We start from the raw sequence: 24,129 nt of genomic DNA, 5'->3' as shown, positions 1-24,129 counted from the left end.
GAACCCTGTGGCTAGAGAACATGACTGAGGATTGAATGTTGAACCCTGTGGCCTGGGAACATGACTGAGGTTTTATTCTGGATCCATGTGGCCTGGGAATATGACTGAGGTTTGATTCTACAAACCTTTGGCCTGGGAACATGAGTTAGGTTAGATTGTGGAACCCTGTGGCCTGGGAACATGACATTGGTTGGATTCTGGAACTCTGTGGCCTGGGAACATGACTGAGGTTTGATGGTGGAACCCTGTGGCCTGGCAACATGACTGAGGTTTGATTCTGGAACACTGTGGCCTGGGAACAGGACTGAGCCCTGAGTCTGGAAACCTGTGCCCTGGGAACATGACATCGGTTGGATTCTGGAACCCTGTGGCCTGGGAACATGACATCGTTTGGGTTCTGCAACCCTGTGGCCTGGGAACATGACATCGGTTTGATTCTGGAACACTGTGGCCTGGGAATATGACTGAGGCTTGATTCTGGTGACCTGTGGCCTGGGAACATGCCATCGGTTTCATTCTGGAACTCTATGGCCTGGGACCAAGAATGAGGCTTGTTTGTGGAACCCTGTGGCTTGGGAACATGACTGAGGTTTGATTCTGGAACACTGTGGCCTGTGAACATGACTGAGGCTTGATTCTGGAACCCTGTGACCTGGGAACATGACTGAGGTTTGGTTCTGGAACACTGTGCACTGAGAACATGTCTGAGGTTTGATTTTGGAACTCTGTTGCCTGGGAACATGACTGAGGTTTGATTCTGGAACTATGTGGCCTGGGAATATGACTGAGGTTTGCTTCTGGAAACCTGTGGCCTGGGACATGACTGAGGTTTCATTGTGGAAACATGCGGCCTAGCAAAATGACTGAGGTTGGATGGTGGAACCCTGTGGCCTGGTAACATGACTGAGCCTAGATTCTGGAAACCTGTGGCCTGGGAACATGACTAAGTTTTGATGGCAGAACCCAGTGTCCTGGCAACATGACTGAGGTTTGATTGTGGAACCCTGTGGCCTGGAAACATGACATCGGTTTGATTCTGGAACCCTAGAGCCTGGAAAAATGACTGAGGTTTGATTGTGGAACCCTGTGGCCTGGCAACATGACTGAGCTTTGATTGTGGAACCTTCAGGCTTGGGAACAGGCCAGAGGTTTTCTGGTGGAAACCTCTGGCCTGGCAAGATAACTTAGGTTTGATTGTGCAAAATCGGGCCTGGGAACACGACTGAGGTTTGATTGTGGGACCCTGTGGCCTAGGAACATGACTGAGGTTTGATGGTGGAACCCTGTGCACTGGGAACATGACTGAGGCCTGATACTGGAACCCCGTAGCCTGGGAACATGACATTCGTTTGATTCTGGAACCCTGTTTCCTGAGAACATGACTGAGGTTTGATGGTGGAAGCCTGTGGCCTGGGAACATGACATCGGTGTCATTCTGGAACCCTGTGTCCTGGGAATAAGAATGAGGCTTGTTTGTGGAACCCTGTGGCCAGGGAACATGACTGAGTCTTGATTCTGGTAAACTGTGTCATGGGAACCTGACTGAGGTTTGATTCTAGAACCCTGTGGCCTGGGAACATGACATCGGTTCGATTCTGAAACCCTGTGGCCTGGGAACATGCCTGAGGTTTGATAGTTGAATCCTGTGGCCTGGCAACATGGCTGAGGTTTGATTGTGGAAGCCTCAGGCTTGGGAACAGGACTGAGGTTTGCTGGTGGAAACCTGTGGCCTGGCAAGATGACTTCGGTTTGATTGTGGAAAACTCTGGCCTGGGAACCTGACTGAGGCTTGATGGTGGAACCCTGTTGCCTGGCATCAGGTCTGAGGTTTGATTGTGGAAACTTGTGGCCTGGGAATATGACTGAGGTTGAATTGTGGAACCCTGTGGCCTGGGAATATGACTGAGACTTGATTCTGGAACCCTGTGGCCTGGGAACATGACTGGAGTTTTATTTTTGAAACCTGTGTCCTGGGAACATGACTGAGGTTTGATTCTGGAAACATGTGGCCTGGCAAAATGACTGAGGTTTGATTCTGGAAACCTGTTGCCTGGGAACTTGACTGAGGTTTGATGGTGGAACCCTCTGGCCTCGGCACATGACTGAGGCTTGATTCCGGTAAACTGTGGCCTTGGAACTTGACTGAGGTTTGATTTTGGTACCCTGTGGCCTGGGAACATGACTGAGGTTTGATGGCAGAACCCTGTGGACTGGCAACATGACTGATGTTTTATTGTGGAACCCTTTGGCCCGGGAACATGACTGAGGTGTGATTGTGGAATCTTCTGGCCTTGGAATATGACTGAGGTTTGATTGTGGAACCCTCAGGCTTGGGAACAGGACTGAGGTTTGCTGGTGGAAACCTGTGGCCTGGCAAGATGACTTAAGATTGATTGTGGAAAACTCTGGCCTGGGAACATGACTGAGGCTTGATGGTGGGACCCTGTTGCCTGGCATCAGGTCTGAGGTTTGATTGTGGAACCTTGTGGCCTGGGAATATGACTGAGGTTGAATTGTGGAACCCTGTGGCCTGGGAATATGACTGAGGCTTGATTCTGGAAAACTGTGGCCTGGGAATATGACTGGGGTTTTATTTTTGAAACCTGTGTCCAGGGAACATGACTGAGATTTTATTCTGGAACCCTGTGTCCTGGGAACATGACTGAGGTTTGATTCTGGAACCCTGTTCCCTGGGAACATGACTGAGGTTTGATTCTGGAACTCTCTGTCTGGAAACATGTCTGAGGTTTTATGGTTGAACCCTGTGGCATTTGGAACATCACTGAGGTTTTATGGTGGAACCCTATGGTCTGGCAACATGACTGAGATTTGATGGTGGGACCCTGTGGCCTGGGAACATGACTGAGGTTTGTTTGTGGAACCCTGTGGCCTGGGAACATGACTGAAGCTTGGCTCTGGAACCCTGTGGCCTAGGAACATGAAAGAGGTTTGATTCTGGAACCCAATAGCCTGGGAAAACTACTGCTGTTTGAATCTTGAACACTTTGGCCTGAGGACATGACTGAGGTTTCATTCCGGAACCCTGTGGCCAGGGAATATGACGGAGGATTGATTGTGGAACCCTGTGGCCTGGGAACATGACTGAGGTTTTATTCTGGAACCATGTGGCCTGGGAATATGACTGAGGTTTGATTCTTGAACCCTGTGGCCCGGGAACATGACTGAGGTTTGATTGTGGAACACTGTGGCCTGGAAACATGACTGAGGCCTGAATCTGGAAACCTGTGCCCTGGGAACATGACATCGGTTTGATTCTGGAAACCTGTAGCCTGGGAACCTTACTGAGGCTTGCTTCTGGAAACCTGAGGCCTGGGAACATGACATCGGTTTGATTCTGGAACCCTGTGGCCTGGCAACATGCCTGAAGTTTGATGGTGGAAACCTGTTTCCTGGCAACATGACTGAGGTTTGATTCTGGAACTCTGTGGCCTGGGAACATGACATCGGTTTGATTCTGAAACCCTGTGGCCTGGGAACCTGACTGAGGCTTGGTTCTCTACACCTGTGGCCTGGGGACATGACTGAGGCTTGATTCTAGACACCTGTGGCCTGGGAACATGTATTAGGTTTTATTGTGGAACCCTCTGGCTTCGCAACATGACTGAGGCTTGATTCTGGAACCCTGTGGCCTGGGAATATGTGTGAGGTTTGATTGTGGAACCCTGTGGCCTGGGAACATGACTGAGGATTGATTCTGCAACCCTGTTGCCTGGGAACATGACTTAGGTTTGATTCTGGAACCCTCTGTCCTGGAAACATGCCTGAGGTTTGATAGTGGAACCCTGTGGCATGGGAACATGACTCAGGTTTTATGGTGGAACCCTCTGGCCTTGGAACTTGACTGAGCTTTCATTCTGGAACCCTGTGGCTAGAGAACATGACTGAGGATTGAATGTTGAACCCTGTGGCCTGGGAACATGACTGAGGTTTTATTCTGGATCCATGTGGCCTGGGAATATGACTGAGGTTTGATTCTACAAACCTTTGGCCTGGGAACATGACTTAGGTTAGATTGTGGAACCCTGTGGCCTGGGAACATGACATTGGTTGGATTCTGGAACTCTGTGGCCTGGGAACATGACTGAGGTTTGATGGTGGAACCCTGTGGCCTGGCAACATGACTGAGGTTTGATTCTGGAACACTGTGGCCTGGGAACAGGACTGAGCCCTGAGTCTGGAAACCTGTGCCCTGGGAACATGACATCGGTTGGATTCTGGAACCCTGTGGCCTGGGAACATGACATGGTTTGGGTTCTGCAACCCTGTGGCCTGGGAACATGACATCGGTTTGATTCTGGAACACTGTGGCCTGGGAATATGACTGAGGCTTGATTCTGGTGACCTGTGGCCTGGGAACATGCCATCGGTTTCATTCTGGAACTCTATGGCCTGGGACCAAGAATGAGGCTTGTTTGTGGAACGCTGTGGCTTGGGAACATGACTGAGGTTTGATTCTGGAACACTGTGGCCTGTGAACATGACTGAGGCTTGATTCTGGAACCCTGTGACCTGGGAACATGACTGAGGTTTGGTTCTGGAACACTGTGCACTGAGAACATGTCTGAGGTTTGATTTTGGAACTCTGTTGCCTGGGAACATGACTGAGGTTTGATTCTGGAACTATGTGGCCTGGGAATATGACTGAGGTTTGCTTCTGGAAACCTGTGGCCTGGGACATGACTGAGGTTTCATTGTGGAAACATGCGGCCTAGCAAAATGACTGAGGTTGGATGGTGGATCCCTGTGGCCTGGTAACATGACTGAGCCTAGATTCTGGAAACCTGTGGCCTGGGAACATGACTAAGTTTTGATGGCAGAACCCAGTGTCCTGGCAACATGACTGAGGTTTGATTGTGGAACCCTGTGGCCTGGAAACATGACATCGGTTTGATTCTGGAACCCTAGAGCCTGGAAAAATGACTGAGGTTTGATTGTGGAACCCTGTGGCCTGGCAACATGACTGAGCTTTGATTGTGGAACCTTCAGGCTTGGGAACAGGCCAGAGGTTTTCTGGTGGAAACCTCTGGCCTGGCAAGATGACTTAGGTTTGATTGTGCAAAATCGGGCCTGGGAACACGACTGAGGTTTGATTGTGGGACCCTGTGGCCTAGGAACATGACTGAGGTTTGATGGTGGAACCCTGTGCACTGGGAACATGACTGAGGCCTGATACTGGAACCCCGTAGCCTGGGAACATGACATTCGTTTGATTCTGGAACCCTGTTTCCTGAGAACATGACTGAGGTTTGATGGTGGAAGCCTGTGGCCTGGGAACATGACATCGGTGTCATTCTGGAACCCTGTGTCCTGGGAATAAGAATGAGGCTTGTTTGTGGAACCCTGTGGCCAGGGAACATGACTGAGTCTTGATTCTGGTAAACTGTGTCATGGGAACCTGACTGAGGTTTGATTCTAGAACCCTGTGGCCTGGGAACATGACATCGGTTCGATTCTGAAACCCTGTGGCCTGGGAACATGCCTGAGGTTTGATAGTTGAATCCTGTGGCCTGGCAACATGGCTGAGGTTTGATTGTGGAAGCCTCAGGCTTGGGAACAGGACTGAGGTTTGCTGGTGGAAACCTGTGGCCTGGCAAGATGACTTCGGTTTGATTGTGGAAAACTCTGGCCTGGGAACCTGACTGAGGCTTGATGGTGGAACCCTGTTGCCTGGCATCAGGTCTGAGGTTTGATTGTGGAAACTTGTGGCCTGGGAATATGACTGAGGTTGAATTGTGGAACCCTGTGGCCTGGGAATATGACTGAGACTTGATTCTGGAACCCTGTGGCCTGGGAACATGACTGGAGTTTTATTTTTGAAACCTGTGTCCTGGGAACATGACTGAGGTTTGATTCTGGAAACATGTGGCCTGGCAAAATGACTGAGGTTTGATTCTGGAAACCTGTTGCCTGGGAACTTGACTGAGGTTTGATGGTGGAACCCTCTGGCCTCGGCACATGACTGAGGCTTGATTCCGGTAAACTGTGGCCTTGGAACTTGACTGAGGTTTGATTTTGGAACCCTGTGGCCTGGGAACATGACTGAGGTTTGATGGCAGAACCCTGTGGACTGGCAACATGACTGATGTTTTATTTTGGAACCCTTTGGCCCGGGAACATGACTGAGGTGTGATTGTGGAATCTTCTGGCCTTGGAATATGACTGAGGTTTGATTGTGGAACCCTCAGTCTTGGGAACAGGACTGAGGTTTGCTGGTGGAAACCTGTGGCCTGGCAAGATGACTTAAGATTGATTGTGGAAAACTCTGGCCTGGGAACATGACTGAGGCTTGATGGTGGGACCCTGTTGCCTGGCATCAGGTCTGAGGTTTGATTGTGGAACCTTGTGGCCTGGGAATATGACTGAGGTTGAATTGTGGAACCCTGTGGCCTGGGAATATGACTGAGGCTTGATTCTGGAAAACTGTGGCCTGGGAATATGACTGGGGTTTTATTTTTGAAACCTGTGTCCAGGGAACATGACTGAGATTTTATTCTGGAACCCTGTGTCCTGGGAACATGACTGAGGTTTGATTCTGGAACCCTGTTCCCTGGGAACATGACTGAGGTTTGATTCTGGAACTCTCTGTCTGGAAACATGTCTGAGGTTTTATGGTTGAACCCTGTGGCATTTGGAACATCACTGAGGTTTTATGGTGGAACCCTATGGTCTGGCAACATGACTGAGATTTGATGGTGGGACCCTGTGGCCTGGGAACATGACTGAGGTTTGTTTGTGGAACCCTGTGGCCTGGGAACATGACTGAAGCTTGGCTCTGGAACCCTGTGGCCTAGGAACATGAAAGAGGTTTGATTCTGGAACCCAATAGCCTGGGAAAACTACTGCTGTTTGAATCTTGAACCCTTTGGCCTGAGGACATGACTGAGGTTTCATTCCGGAACCCTGTGGCCAGGGAATATGACGGAGGATTGATTGTGGAACCCTGTGGCCTGGGAACATGACTGAGGTTTTATTCTGGAACCATGTGGCCTGGGAATATGACTGAGGTTTGATTCTTGAACCCTGTGGCCCGGGAACATGACTGAGGTTTGATTGTGGAACACTGTGGCCTGGAAACATGACTGAGGCCTGAATCTGGAAACCTGTGCCCTGGGAACATGACATCGGTTTGATTCTGGAAACCTGTAGCCTGGGAACCTTACTGAGGCTTGCTTCTGGAAACCTGAGGCCTGGGAACATGACATCGGTTTGATTCTGGAACCCTGTGGCCTGGCAACATGCCTGAAGTTTGATGGTGGAAACCTGTTTCCTGGCAACATGACTGAGGTTTGATTCTGGAACTCTGTGGCCTGGGAACATGACATCGGTTTGATTCTGAAACCCTGTGGCCTGGGAACCTGACTGAGGCTTGGTTCTCTACACCTGTGGCCTGGGGACATGACTGAGGCTTGATTCTAGACACCTGTGGCCTGGGAACATGTATTAGGTTTTATTGTGGAACCCTCTGGCTTCGCAACATGACTGAGGCTTGATTCTGGAACCCTGTGGCCTGGGAATATGTGTGAGGTTTGATTGTGGAACCCTGTGGCCTGGGAACATGACTGAGGATTGATTCTGCAACCCTGTTGCCTGGGAACATGACTTAGGTTTGATTCTGGAACCCTCTGTCCTGGAAACATGCCTGAGGTTTGATAGTGGAACCCTGTGGCATGGGAACATGACTCAGGTTTTATGGTGGAACCCTCTGGCCTTGGAACTTGACTGAGCTTTCATTCTGGAACCCTGTGGCTAGAGAACATGACTGAGGATTGAATGTTGAACCCTGTGGCCTGGGAACATGACTGAGGTTTTATTCTGGATCCATGTGGCCTGGGAATATGACTGAGGTTTGATTCTACAAACCTTTGGCCTGGGAACATGAGTTAGGTTAGATTGTGGAACCCTGTGGCCTGGGAACATGACATTGGTTGGATTCTGGAACTCTGTGGCCTGGGAACATGACTGAGGTTTGATGGTGGAACCCTGTGGCCTGGCAACATGACTGAGGTTTGATTCTGGAACACTGTGGCCTGGGAACAGGACTGAGCCCTGAGTCTGGAAACCTGTGCCCTGGGAACATGACATCGGTTGGATTCTGGAACCCTGTGGCCTGGGAACATGACATCGTTTGGGTTCTGCAACCCTGTGGCCTGGGAACATGACATCGGTTTGATTCTGGAACACTGTGGCCTGGGAATATGACTGAGGCTTGATTCTGGTGACCTGTGGCCTGGGAACATGCCATCGGTTTCATTCTGGAACTCTATGGCCTGGGACCAAGAATGAGGCTTGTTTGTGGAAACCTGTGGCTTGGGAACATGACTGAGGTTTGATTCTGGAACACTGTGGCCTGTGAACATGACTGAGGCTTGATTCTGGAACCCTGTGACCTGGGAACATGACTGAGGTTTGGTTCTGGAACACTGTGCACTGAGAACATGTCTGAGGTTTGATTTTGGAACTCTGTTGCCTGGGAACATGACTGAGGTTTGATTCTGGAACTATGTGGCCTGGGAATATGACTGAGGTTTGCTTCTGGAAACCTGTGGCCTGGGACATGACTGAGGTTTCATTGTGGAAACATGCGGCCTAGCAAAATGACTGAGGTTGGATGGTGGAACCCTGTGGCCTGGTAACATGACTGAGCCTAGATTCTGGAAACCTGTGGCCTGGGAACATGACTAAGTTTTGATGGCAGAACCCAGTGTCCTGGCAACATGACTGAGGTTTGATTGTGGAACCCTGTGGCCTGGAAACATGACATCGGTTTGATTCTGGAACCCTAGAGCCTGGAAAAATGACTGAGGTTTGATTGTGGAACCCTGTGGCCTGGCAACATGACTGAGCTTTGATTGTGGAACCTTCAGGCTTGGGAACAGGCCAGAGGTTTTCTGGTGGAAACCTCTGGCCTGGCAAGATAACTTAGGTTTGATTGTGCAAAATCGGGCCTGGGAACACGACTGAGGTTTGATTGTGGGACCCTGTGGCCTAGGAACATGACTGAGGTTTGATGGTGGAACCCTGTGCACTGGGAACATGACTGAGGCCTGATACTGGAACCCCGTAGCCTGGGAACATGACATTCGTTTGATTCTGGAACCCTGTTTCCTGAGAACATGACTGAGGTTTGATGGTGGAAGCCTGTGGCCTGGGAACATGACATCGGTGTCATTCTGGAACCCTGTGTCCTGGGAATAAGAATGAGGCTTGTTTGTGGAACCCTGTGGCCAGGGAACATGACTGAGTCTTGATTCTGGTAAACTGTGTCATGGGAACCTGACTGAGGTTTGATTCTAGAACCCTGTGGCCTGGGAACATGACATCGGTTCGATTCTGAAACCCTGTGGCCTGGGAACATGCCTGAGGTTTGATAGTTGAATCCTGTGGCCTGGCAACATGGCTGAGGTTTGATTGTGGAAGCCTCAGGCTTGGGAACAGGACTGAGGTTTGCTGGTGGAAACCTGTGGCCTGGCAAGATGACTTCGGTTTGATTGTGGAAAACTCTGGCCTGGGAACCTGACTGAGGCTTGATGGTGGAACCCTGTTGCCTGGCATCAGGTCTGAGGTTTGATTGTGGAAACTTGTGGCCTGGGAATATGACTGAGGTTGAATTGTGGAACCCTGTGGCCTGGGAATATGACTGAGACTTGATTCTGGAACCCTGTGGCCTGGGAACATGACTGGAGTTTTATTTTTGAAACCTGTGTCCTGGGAACATGACTGAGGTTTGATTCTGGAAACATGTGGCCTGGCAAAATGACTGAGGTTTGATTCTGGAAACCTGTTGCCTGGGAACTTGACTGAGGTTTGATGGTGGAACCCTCTGGCCTCGGCACATGACTGAGGCTTGATTCCGGTAAACTGTGGCCTTGGAACTTGACTGAGGTTTGATTTTGGTACCCTGTGGCCTGGGAACATGACTGAGGTTTGATGGCAGAACCCTGTGGACTGGCAACATGACTGATGTTTTATTGTGGAACCCTTTGGCCCGGGAACATGACTGAGGTGTGATTGTGGAATCTTCTGGCCTTGGAATATGACTGAGGTTTGATTGTGGAACCCTCAGGCTTGGGAACAGGACTGAGGTTTGCTGGTGGAAACCTGTGGCCTGGCAAGATGACTTAAGATTGATTGTGGAAAACTCTGGCCTGGGAACATGACTGAGGCTTGATGGTGGAACCCTGTTGCCTGGCATCAGGTCTGAGGTTTGATTGTGGAACCTTGTGGCCTGGGAATATGACTGAGGTTGAATTGTGGAACCCTGTGGCCTGGGAATATGACTGAGGCTTGATTCTGGAAAACTGTGGCCTGGGAATATGACTGGGGTTTTATTTTTGAAACCTGTGTCCAGGGAACATGACTGAGATTTTATTCTGGAACCCTGTGTCCTGGGAACATGACTGAGGTTTGATTCTGGAACCCTGTTCCCTGGGAACATGACTGAGGTTTGATTCTGGAACTCTCTGTCTGGAAACATGTCTGAGGTTTTATGGTTGAACCCTGTGGCATTTGGAACATCACTGAGGTTTTATGGTGGAACCCTATGGTCTGGCAACATGACTGAGATTTGATGGTGGGACCCTGTGGCCTGGGAACATGACTGAGGTTTGTTTGTGGAACCCTGTGGCCTGGGAACATGACTGAAGCTTGGCTCTGGAACCCTGTGGCCTAGGAACATGAAAGAGGTTTGATTCTGGAACCCAATAGCCTGGGAAAACTACTGCTGTTTGAATCTTGAACACTTTGGCCTGAGGACATGACTGAGGTTTCATTCCGGAACCCTGTGGCCAGGGAATATGACGGAGGATTGATTGTGGAACCCTGTGGCCTGGGAACATGACTGAGGTTTTATTCTGGAACCATGTGGCCTGGGAATATGACTGAGGTTTGATTCTTGAACCCTGTGGCCCGGGAACATGACTGAGGTTTGATTGTGGAACACTGTGGCCTGGAAACATGACTGAGGCCTGAATCTGGAAACCTGTGCCCTGGGAACATGACATCGGTTTGATTCTGGAAACCTGTAGCCTGGGAACCTTACTGAGGCTTGCTTCTGGAAACCTGAGGCCTGGGAACATGACATCGGTTTGATTCTGGAACCCTGTGGCCTGGCAACATGCCTGAAGTTTGATGGTGGAAACCTGTTTCCTGGCAACATGACTGAGGTTTGATTCTGGAACTCTGTGGCCTGGGAACATGACATCGGTTTGATTCTGAAACCCTGTGGCCTGGGAACCTGACTGAGGCTTGGTTCTCTACACCTGTGGCCTGGGGACATGACTGAGGCTTGATTCTAGACACCTGTGGCCTGGGAACATGTATTAGGTTTTATTGTGGAACCCTCTGGCTTCGCAACATGACTGAGGCTTGATTCTGGAACCCTGTGGCCTGGGAATATGTGTGAGGTTTGATTGTGGAACCCTGTGGCCTGGGAACATGACTGAGGATTGATTCTGCAACCCTGTTGCCTGGGAACATGACTTAGGTTTGATTCTGGAACCCTCTGTCCTGGAAACATGCCTGAGGTTTGATAGTGGAACCCTGTGGCATGGGAACATGACTCAGGTTTTATGGTGGAACCCTCTGGCCTTGGAACTTGACTGAGCTTTCATTCTGGAACCCTGTGGCTAGAGAACATGACTGAGGATTGAATGTTGAACCCTGTGGCCTGGGAACATGACTGAGGTTTTATTCTGGATCCATGTGGCCTGGGAATATGACTGAGGTTTGATTCTACAAACCTTTGGCCTGGGAACATGACTTAGGTTAGATTGTGGAACCCTGTGGCCTGGGAACATGACATTGGTTGGATTCTGGAACTCTGTGGCCTGGGAACATGACTGAGGTTTGATGGTGGAACCCTGTGGCCTGGCAACATGACTGAGGTTTGATTCTGGAACACTGTGGCCTGGGAACAGGACTGAGCCCTGAGTCTGGAAACCTGTGCCCTGGGAACATGACATCGGTTGGATTCTGGAACCCTGTGGCCTGGGAACATGACATGGTTTGGGTTCTGCAACCCTGTGGCCTGGGAACATGACATCGGTTTGATTCTGGAACACTGTGGCCTGGGAATATGACTGAGGCTTGATTCTGGTGACCTGTGGCCTGGGAAGATGCCATCGGTTTCATTCTGGAACTCTATGGCCTGGGACCAAGAATGAGGCTTGTTTGTGGAACCCTGTGGCTTGGGAACATGACTGAGGTTTGATTCTGGAACACTGTGGCCTGTGAACATGACTGAGGCTTGATTCTGGAACCCTGTGACCTGGGAACATGACTGAGGTTTGGTTCTGGAACACTGTGCACTGAGAACATGTCTGAGGTTTGATTTTGGAACTCTGTTGCCTGGGAACATGACTGAGGTTTGATTCTGGAACTATGTGGCCTGGGAATATGACTGAGGTTTGCTTCTAGAAACCTGTGGCCTGGGACATGACTGAGGTTTCATTGTGGAAACATGCGGCCTAGCAAAATGACTGAGGTTGGATGGTGGATCCCTGTGGCCTGGTAACATGACTGAGCCTAGATTCTGGAAACCTGTGGCCTGGGAACATGACTAAGTTTTGATGGCAGAACCCAGTGTCCTGGCAACATGACTGAGGTTTGATTGTGGAACCCTGTGGCCTGGAAGCATGACATCGGTTTGATTCTGGAACCCTAGAGCCTGGAAACATGACTGAGGTTTGATTGTGGAACCCTGTGGCCTGGCAACATGACTGAGCTTTGATTGTGGAACCCTCAGGCTTGGGAACAGGCCAGAGGTTTTCTGGTGGAAACCTCCGGCCTGGCAATATGACTTAGGTTTGATTGTGCAAAATCGGGCCTGGGAACACGACTGAGGTTTGATTGTGGGACCCTGTGGCCTAGGAACATGACTGAGGTTTGATGGTGGAACCCTGTGCACTGGGAACATGACTGAGGCCTGATACTGGAACCCCGTAGCCTGGGAAGATGACATTCGTTTGATTCTGGAACCCTGTTTCCTGAGAACATGACTGAGGTTTGATGGTGGAAGCCTGTGGCCTGGGAACATGACATCGGTGTCATTCTGGAACCCTGTGTCCTGGGAATAAGAATGAGGCTTGTTTGTGGAACCCTCTGGCCAGGGAACATGACTGAGTCTTGATTCTGGTAAACTGTGGCATGGGAACCTGACTGAGGTTTGATTCTAGAACCCTGTGGCCTGGGAACATGACATCGGTTCGATTCTGAAACCCTGTGGCCTGGGAACATGCCTGAGGTTTGATAGTTGAATCCTGTGGCCTGGCAACATGGCTGAGGTTTGATTGTGGAACCCTCAGTCTTGGGAACAGGACTGAGGTTTGCTGGTGGAAACCTGTGGCCTGGCAAGATGACTTTGGTTTGATTGTAGAAAACTCTGGCCTGGGAACCTGACTGAGGCTTGATGGTGGAACCCTGTTGCCTGGCATCAGGTCTGAGGTTTGATTGTGGAACCTTGTGGCCTGGGAATATGACTGAGGTTGAATTGTGGAACCCTGTGGCCTGGGAATATGACTGAGGCTTGATTCTGGAACCCTGTGGCCTGGGAACATGACTGGGGTTTTATTTTTGAAACCTGTGTCCAGGGAACATGACTTAGGTTTTATTCTGGAACCCTGTGTCCTGGGAACATGACTGAGGTTTGATTCTGGAACCATGTGGCCTGGCAAAATGACTGAGGTTTGATTCTGGAAACCTGTTGCCTGGGAACTTGACTGAGGTTTGATGGTGGAACCCTCTGGCCTCGGCACATGACTGAGGCTTGATTCCGGTAAACTGTGGCCTTGGAACTTGACTGAGGTTTGATTTTGGTACCCTGTGGCCTGGGAACATGACTGAGGTTTGATGGCAGAACCCTGTGGACTGGCAACATGACTGATGTTTTATTGTGGAACCCTTTGGCCCGGGAACATGACTGAGGTGTGATTGTGGAATCTTCTGGCCTTGGAATATGACTGAGGTTTGATTGTGGAACCCTCAGGCTTGGGAACAGGACTGAGGTTTGCTGGTGGAAACCTGTGGCCTGGCAAGATGACTTAAGATTGATTGTGGAAAACTCTGGCCTGGGAACATGACTGAGGCTTGATGGTGGAACCCTGTTGCCTGGCATCAGGTCTGAGGTTTGATTGTGGAACCTTGTGGCCTGGGAATATGACTGAGGTTGAATTGTGGAACCCTGTGGCCTGGGAATATGACTGAGGCTTGATTCTGGAAAACTGTGGCCTGGGAATATGACTGGGGTTTTATTTTTGAAACCTGTGTCCAGGGAACATGACTGAGATTTTATTCTGGAACCCTGTGTCCTGGGAACATGACTGAGGTTTGATTCTGGAACCCTGTTCCCTGGGAACATGACTGAGGTTTGATTCTGGAACTCTCTGTCTGGAAACATGTCTGAGGTTTTATGGTTGAACCCTGTGGCATTTGGAACATCACTGAGGTTTTATGGTGGAACCCTATGGTCTGGCAACATGACTGAGATTTGATGGTGGGACCCTGTGGCCTGGGAACATGACTGAGGTTTGTTTGTGGAACCCTGTGGCCTGGGAACATGACTGAAGCTTGGCTCTGGAACCCTGTGGCCTAGGAACATGAAAGAGGTTTGATTCTGGAACCCAATAGCCTGGGAAAACTACTGCTGTTTGAATCTTGAACCCTTTGGCCTGAGGACATGACTGAGGTTTCATTCCGGAACCCTGTGGCCAGGGAATATGACGGAGGATTGATTGTGGAACCCTGTGGCCTGGGAACATGACTGAGGTTTTATTCTGGAACCATGTGGCCTGGGAATATGACTGAGGTTTGATTCTTGAACCCTGTGGCCCGGGAACATGACTGAGGTTTGATTGTGGAACACTGTGGCCTGGAAACATGACTGAGGCCTGAATCTGGAAACCTGTGCCCTGGGAACATGACATCGGTTTGATTCTGGAAACCTGTAGCCTGGGAACCTTACTGAGGCTTGCTTCTGGAAACCTGAGGCCTGGGAACATGACATCGGTTTGATTCTGGAACCCTGTGGCCTGGCAACATGCCTGAAGTTTGATGGTGGAAACCTGTTTCCTGGCAACATGACTGAGGTTTGATTCTGGAACTCTGTGGCCTGGGAACATGACATCGGTTTGATTCTGAAACCCTGTGGCCTGGGAACCTGACTGAGACTTGGTTCTCTACACCTGTGGCCTGGGGACATGACTGAGGCTTGATTCTAGACACCTGTGGCCTGGGAACATGTATTAGGTTTTATTGTGGAACCCTCTGGCTTCGCAACATGACTGAGGCTTGATTCTGGAACCCTGTGGCCTGGGAATATGTGTGAGGTTTGATTGTGGAACCCTGTGGCCTGGGAACATGACTGAGGATTGATTCTGCAACCCTGTTGCCTGGGAACATGACTTAGGTTTGATTCTGGAACCCTCTGTCCTGGAAACATGCCTGAGGTTTGATAGTGGAACCCTGTGGCATGGGAACATGACTCAGGTTTTATGGTGGAACCCTCTGGCCTTGGAACTTGACTGAGCTTTCATTCTGGAACCCTGTGGCTAGAGAACATGACTGAGGATTGAATGTTGAACCCTGTGGCCTGGGAACATGACTGAGGTTTTATTCTGGATCCATGTGGCCTGGGAATATGACTGAGGTTTGATTCTACAAACCTTTGGCCTGGGAACATGACTTAGGTTAGATTGTGGAACCCTGTGGCCTGGGAACATGACATTGGTTGGATTCTGGAACTCTGTGGCCTGGGAACATGACTGAGGTTTGATGGTGGAACCCTGTGGCCTGGCAACATGACTGAGGTTTGATTCTGGAACACTGTGGCCTGGGAACAGGACTGAGCCCTGAGTCTGGAAACCTGTGCCCTGGGAACATGACATCGGTTGGATTCTGGAACCCTGTGGCCTGGGAACATGACATGGTTTGGGTTCTGCAACCCTGTGGCCTGGGAACATGACATCGGTTTGATTCTGGAACACTGTGGCCTGGGAATATGACTGAGGCTTGATTCTGGTGACCTGTGGCCTGGGAACATGCCATCGGTTTCATTCTGGAACTCTATGGCCTGGGACCAAGAATGAGGCTTGTTTGTGGAACCCTGTGGCTTGGGAACATGACTGAGGTTTGATTCTGGAACACTGTGGCCTGTGAACATGACTGAGGCTTGATTCTGGAACCCTGTGACCTGGGAACATGACTGAGGTTTGGTTCTGGAACACTGTGCACTGAGAACATGTCTGAGGTTTGATTTTGGAACTCTGTTGCCTGGGAACATGACTGAGGTTTGATTCTGGAACTATGTGGCCTGGGAATATGACTGAGGTTTGCTTCTGGAAACCTGTGGCCTGGGACATGACTGAGGTTTCATTGTGGAAACATGCGGCCTAGCAAAATGACTGAGGTTGGATGGTGGAACCCTGTGGCCTGGTAACATGACTGAGCCTAGATTCTGGAAACCTGTGGCCTGGGAACATGACTAAGTTTTGATGGCAGAACCCAGTGTCCTGGCAACATGACTGAGGTTTGATTGTGGAACCCTGTGGCCTGGAAACATGACATCGGTTTGATTCTGGAACCCTAGAGCCTGGAAAAATGACTGAGGTTTGATTGTGGAACCCTGTGGCCTGGCAACATGACTGAGCTTTGATTGTGGAACCTTCAGGCTTGGGAACAGGCCAGAGGTTTTCTGGTGGAAACCTCTGGCCTGGCAAGATGACTTAGGTTTGATTGTGCAAAATCGGGCCTGGGAACACGACTGAGGTTTGATTGTGGGACCCTGTGGCCTAGGAACATGACTGAGGTTTGATGGTGGAACCCTGTGCACTGGGAACATGACTGAGGCCTGATACTGGAACCCCGTAGCCTGGGAACATGACATTCGTTTGATTCTGGAACCCTGTTTCCTGAGAACATGACTGAGGTTTGATGGTGGAAGCCTGTGGCCTGGGAACATGACATCGGTGTCATTCTGGAACCCTGTGTCCTGGGAATAAGAATGAGGCTTGTTTGTGGAACCCTGTGGCCAGGGAACATGACTGAGTCTTGATTCTGGTAAACTGTAGCATGGGAACCTGACTGAGGTTTGATTCTAGAACCCTGTGGCCTGGGAACATGACATCGGTTCGATTCTGAAACCCTGTGGCCTGGGAACATGCCTGAGGTTTGATAGTTGAATCCTGTGGCCTGGCAACATGGCTGAGGTTTGATTGTGGAAGCCTCAGGCTTGGGAACAGGACTGAGGTTTGCTGGTGGAAACCTGTGGCCTGGCAAGATGACTTCGGTTTGATTGTGGAAAACTCTGGCCTGGGAACCTGACTGAGGCTTGATGGTGGAACCCTGTTGCCTGGCATCAGGTCTGAGGTTTGATTGTGGAAACTTGTGGCCTGGGAATATGACTGAGGTTGAATTGTGGAACCCTGTGGCCTGGGAATATGACTGAGACTTGATTCTGGAACCCTGTGGCCTGGGAACATGACTGGAGTTTTATTTTTGAAACCTGTGTCCTGGGAACATGACTGAGGTTTGATTCTGGAAACATGTGGCCTGGCAAAATGACTGAGGTTTGATTCTGGAAACCTGTTGCCTGGGAACTTGACTGAGGTTTGATGGTGGAACCCTCTGGCCTCGGCACATGACTGAGGCTTGATTCCGGTAAACTGTGGCCTTGGAACTTGACTGAGGTTTGATTTTGGAACCCTGTGGCCTGGGAACATGACTGAGGTTTGATGGCAGAACCCTGTGGACTGGCAACATGACTGATGTTTTATTGTGGAACCCTTTGGCCCGGGAACATGACTGAGGTGTGATTGTGGAATCTTCTGGACTTGGAATATGACTGAGGTTTGATTGTGGAACCCTCAGGCTTGGGAACAGGACTGAGGTTTGCTGGTGGAAACCTGTGGCCTGGCAAGATGACTTAAGATTGATTGTGGAAAACTCTGGCCTGGGAACATGACTGAGGCTTGATGGTGGGACCCTGTTGCCTGGCATCAGGTCTGAGGTTTGATTGTGGAACCTTGTGGCCTGGGAATATGACTGAGGTTGAATTGTGGAACCCTGTGGCCTGGGAATATGACTGAGGCTTGATTCTGGAAAACTGTGGCCTGGGAATATGACTGGGGTTTTATTTTTGAAACCTGTGTCCAGGGAACATGACTGAGATTTTATTCTGGAACCCTGTGTCCTGGGAACATGACTGAGGTTTGATTCTGGAACCCTGTTCCCTGGGAACATGACTGAGGTTTGATTCTGGAACTCTCTGTCTGGAAACATGTCTGAGGTTTTATGGTTGAACCCTGTGGCATTTGGAACATCACTGAGGTTTTATGGTGGAACCCTATGGTCTGGCAACATGACTGAGATTTGATGGTGGGACCCTGTGGCCTGGGAACATGACTGAGGTTTGTTTGTGGAACCCTGTGGCCTGGGAACATGACTGAAGCTTGGCTCTGGAACCCTGTGGCCTAGGAACATGAAAGAGGTTTGATTCTGGAACCCAATAGCCTGGGAAAACTACTGCTGTTTGAATCTTGAACCCTTTGGCCTGAGGACATGACTGAGGTTTCATTCCGGAACCCTGTGGCCAGGGAATATGACGGAGGATTGATTGTGGAACCCTGTGGCCTGGGAACATGACTGAGGTTTTATTCTGGAACCATGTGGCCTGGGAATATGACTGAGGTTTGATTCTTGAACCCTGTGGCCCGGGAACATGACTGAGGTTTGATTGTGGAACACTGTGGCCTGGAAACATGACTGAGGCCTGAATCTGGAAACCTGTGCCCTGGGAACATGACATCGGTTTGATTCTGGAAACCTGTAGCCTGGGAACCTTACTGAGGCTTGCTTCTGGAAACCTGAGGCCTGGGAACATGACATCGGTTTGATTCTGGAACCCTGTGGCCTGGCAACATGCCTGAAGTTTGATGGTGGAAACCTGTTTCCTGGCAACATGACTGAGGTTTGATTCTGGAACTCTGTGGCCTGGGAACATGACATCGGTTTGATTCTGAAACCCTGTGGCCTGGGAACCTGACTGAGGCTTGGTTCTCTACACCTGTGGCCTGGGGACATGACTGAGGCTTGATTCTAGACACCTGTGGCCTGGGAACATGTATTAGGTTTTATTGTGGAACCCTCTGGCTTCGCAACATGACTGAGGCTTGATACTGGAAGCCTGTGGCCTGGGAACATGACTAAGGTTTGATTCTGGAACCCTGTGGCCTGGGAATATGTGTGAGGTTTGATTGTGGAACCCTGTGGCCTGGGAACATGACTGAGGATTGATTCTGCAACCCTGTTGCCTGGGAACATGACTTAGGTTTGATTCTGGAACCCTCTGTCCTGGAAACATGCCTGAGGTTTGATAGTGGAACCCTGTGGCATGGGAACATGACTCAGGTTTTATGGTGGAACCCTCTGGCCTTGGAACTTGACTGAGCTTTCATTCTGGAACCCTGTGGCTAGAGAACATGACTGAGGATTGAATGTTGAACCCTGTGGCCTGGGTACATGACTGAGGTTTTATTCTGGATCCATGTGGCCTGGGAATATGACTGAGGTTTGATTCTACAAACCTTTGGCCTGGGAACATGACTTAGGTTAGATTGTGGAACCCTGTGGCCTGGGAACATGACATTGGTTGGATTCTGGAACTCTGTGGCCTGGGAACATGACTGAGGTTTGATGGTGGAACCCTGTGGCCTGGCAACATGACTGAGTTTTGATTCTGGAACACTGTGGCCTGGGAACAGGACTGAGCCCTGAGTCTGGAAACCTGTGCCCTGGGAACATGACATCGGTTGGATTCTGGAACCCTGTGGCCTGGGAACATGACATGGTTTGGGTTCTGCAACCCTGTGGCCTGGGAACATGACATCGGTTTGATTCTGGAACACTGTGGCCTGGGAATATGACTGAGGCTTGATTCTGGTGACCTATGGCCTGGGAACATGCCATCGGTTTCATTCTGGAACTCTATGGCCTGGGACCAAGAATGAGGCTTGTTTGTGGAACCCTGTGGCTTGGGAACATGACTGAGGTTTGATTCTGGAACACTGTGGCCTGTGAACATGACTGAGGCTTCATTCTGGAACCCTGTGACCTGGAAACATGACTGAGGTTTGGTTCTGGAACACTGTGCACTGAGAACATGTCTGAGGTTTGATTTTGGAACTCTGTTGCCTGGGAACATGACTGAGGTTTGATTCTGGAACTATGTGGCCTGGGAATATGACTGAGGTTTGCTTCTGGAAACCTGTGGCCTGGGACATGACTGAGGTTTCATTGTGGAAACATGCGGCCTAGCAAAATGACTGAGGTTGGATGGTGGAACCCTGTGGCCTGGTAACATGACTGAGCCTAGATTCTGGAAACCTGTGGCCTGGGAACATGACTAAGTTTTGATGGCAGAACCCAGTGTCCTGGCAACATGACTGAGGTTTGATTGTGGAACCCTGTGGCCTGGAAGCATGACATCGGTTTGATTCTGGAACCCTAGAGCCTGGAAACATGACTGAGGTTTGATTGTGGAACCCTGTGGCCTGGCAACATGACTGAGCTTTGATTGTGGAACCCTCAGGCTTGGGAACAGGCCAGAGGTTTTCTGGTGGAAACCTCCGGCCTGGCAATATGACTTAGGTTTGATTGTGCAAAATCGGGCCTGGGAACACGACTGAGGTTTGATTGTGGGACCCTGTGGCCTAGGAACATGACTGAGGTTTGATGGTGGAACCCTGTGCACTGGGAACATGACTGAGGCCTGATACTGGAACCCCGTAGCCTGGGAAGATGACATTCGTTTGATTCTGGAACCCTGTTTCCTGAGAACATGACTGAGGTTTGATGGTGGAAGCCTGTGGCCTGGGAACATGACATCGGTGTCATTCTGGAACCCTGTGTCCTGGGAATAAGAATGAGGCTTGTTTGTGGAACCCTCTGGCCAGGGAACATGACTGAGTCTTGATTCTGGTAAACTGTGGCATGGGAACCTGACTGAGGTTTGATTCTAGAACCCTGTGGCCTGGGAACATGACATCGGTTCGATTCTGAAACCCTGTGGCCTGGGAACATGCCTGAGGTTTGATAGTTGAATCCTGTGGCCTGGCAACATGGCTGAGGTTTGATTGTGGAACCCTCAGTCTTGGGAACAGGACTGAGGTTTGCTGGTGGAAACCTGTGGCCTGGCAAGATGACTTTGGTTTGATTGTAGAAAACTCTGGCCTGGGAACCTGACTGAGGCTTGATGGTGGAACCCTGTTGCCTGGCATCAGGTCTGAGGTTTGATTGTGGAACCTTGTGGCCTGGGAATATGACTGAGGTTGAATTGTGGAACCCTGTGGCCTGGGAATATGACTGAGGCTTGATTCTGGAACCCTGTGGCCTGGGAACATGACTGGGGTTTTATTTTTGAAACCTGTGTCCAGGGAACATGACTTAGGTTTTATTCTGGAACCCTGTGTCCTGGGAACATGACTGAGGTTTGATTCTGGAACCATGTGGCCTGGCAAAATGACTGAGGTTTGATTCTGGAAACCTGTTGCCTGGGAACTTGACTGAGGTTTGATGGTGGAACCCTCTGGCCTCGGCACATGACTGAGGCTTGATTCCGGTAAACTGTGGCCTTGGAACTTGACTGAGGTTTGATTTTGGTACCCTGTGGCCTGGGAACATGACTGAGGTTTGATGGCAGAACCCTGTGGACTGGCAACATGACTGATGTTTTATTGTGGAACCCTTTGGCCCGGGAACATGACTGAGGTGTGATTGTGGAATCTTCTGGCCTTGGAATATGACTGAGGTTTGATTGTGGAACCCTCAGGCTTGGGAACAGGACTGAGGTTTGCTGGTGGAAACCTGTGGCCTGGCAAGATGACTTAAGATTGATTGTGGAAAACTCTGGCCTGGGAACATGACTGAGGCTTGATGGTGGGACCCTGTTGCCTGGCATCAGGTCTGAGGTTTGATTGTGGAACCTTGTGGCCTGGGAATATGACTGAGGTTGAATTGTGGAACCCTGTGGCCTGGGAATATGACTGAGGCTTGATTCTGGAAAACTGTGGCCTGGGAATATGACTGGGGTTTTATTTTTGAAACCTGTGTCCAGGGAACATGACTGAGATTTTATTCTGGAACCCTGTGTCCTGGGAACATGACTGAGGTTTGATTCTGGAACCCTGTTCCCTGGGAACATGACTGAGGTTTGATTCTGGAACTCTCTGTCTGGAAACATGTCTGAGGTTTTATGGTTGAACCCTGTGGCATTTGGAACATCACTGAGGTTTTATGGTGGAACCCTATGGTCTGGCAACATGACTGAGATTTGATGGTGGGACCCTGTGGCCTGGGAACATGACTGAGGTTTGTTTGTGGAACCCTGTGGCCTGGGAACATGACTGAAGCTTGGCTCTGGAACCCTGTGGCCTAGGAACATGAAAGAGGTTTGATTCTGGAACCCAATAGCCTGGGAAAACTACTGCTGTTTGAATCTTGAACCCTTTGGCCTGAGGACATGACTGAGGTTTCATTCCGGAACCCTGTGGCCAGGGAATATGACGGAGGATTGATTGTGGAACCCTGTGGCCTGGGAACATGACTGAGGTTTTATTCTGGAACCATGTGGCCTGGGAATATGACTGAGGTTTGATTCTTGAACCCTGTGGCCCGGGAACATGACTGAGGTTTGATTGTGGAACACTGTGGCCTGGAAACATGACTGAGGCCTGAATCTGGAAACCTGTGCCCTGGGAACATGACATCGGTTTGATTCTGGAAACCTGTAGCCTGGGAACCTTACTGAGGCTTGCTTCTGGAAACCTGAGGCCTGGGAACATGACATCGGTTTGATTCTGGAACCCTGTGGCCTGGCAACATGCCTGAAGTTTGATGGTGGAAACCTGTTTCCTGGCAACATGACTGAGGTTTGATTCTGGAACTCTGTGGCCTGGGAACATGACATCGGTTTGATTCTGAAACCCTGTGGCCTGGGAACCTGACTGAGACTTGGTTCTCTACACCTGTGGCCTGGGGACATGACTGAGGCTTGATTCTAGACACCTGTGGCCTGGGAACATGTATTAGGTTTTATTGTGGAACCCTCTGGCTTCGCAACATGACTGAGGCTTGATTCTGGAACCCTGTGGCCTGGGAATATGTGTGAGGTTTGATTGTGGAACCCTGTGGCCTGGGAACATGACTGAGGATTGATTCTGCAACCCTGTTGCCTGGGAACATGACTTAGGTTTGATTCTGGAACCCTCTGTCCTGGAAACATGCCTGAGGTTTGATAGTGGAACCCTGTGGCATGGGAACATGACTCAGGTTTTATGGTGGAACCCTCTGGCCTTGGAACTTGACTGAGCTTTCATTCTGGAACCCTGTGGCTAGAGAACATGACTGAGGATTGAATGTTGAACCCTGTGGCCTGGGAACATGACTGAGGTTTTATTCTGGATCCATGTGGCCTGGGAATATGACTGAGGTTTGATTCTACAAACCTTTGGCCTGGGAACATGACTTAGGTTAGATTGTGGAACCCTGTGGCCTGGGAACATGACATTGGTTGGATTCTGGAACTCTGTGGCCTGGGAACATGACTGAGGTTTGATGGTGGAACCCTGTGGCCTGGCAACATGACTGAGGTTTGATTCTGGAACACTGTGGCCTGGGAACAGGACTGAGCCCTGAGTCTGGAAACCTGTGCCCTGGGAACATGACATCGGTTGGATTCTGGAACCCTGTGGCCTGGGAACATGACATGGTTTGGGTTCTGCAACCCTGTGGCCTGGGAACATGACATCGGTTTGATTCTGGAACACTGTGGCCTGGGAATATGACTGAGGCTTGATTCTGGTGACCTGTGGCCTGGGAACATGCCATCGGTTTCATTCTGGAACTCTATGGCCTGGGACCAAGAATGAGGCTTGTTTGTGGAACCCTGTGGCTTGGGAACATGACTGAGGTTTGATTCTGGAACACTGTGGCCTGTGAACATGACTGAGGCTTGATTCTGGAACCCTGTGACCTGGGAACATGACTGAGGTTTGGTTCTGGAACACTGTGCACTGAGAACATGTCTGAGGTTTGATTTTGGAACTCTGTTGCCTGGGAACA

The sequence above is a fragment of the Eschrichtius robustus genome, chromosome 19 (assembly GCF_028021215.1).
Source record: "Eschrichtius robustus isolate mEscRob2 chromosome 19, mEscRob2.pri, whole genome shotgun sequence".
Taxonomy (NCBI): Eukaryota; Metazoa; Chordata; class Mammalia; order Artiodactyla; family Eschrichtiidae; genus Eschrichtius; species Eschrichtius robustus.
This window is presented reverse-complemented; position numbering follows the sequence as displayed.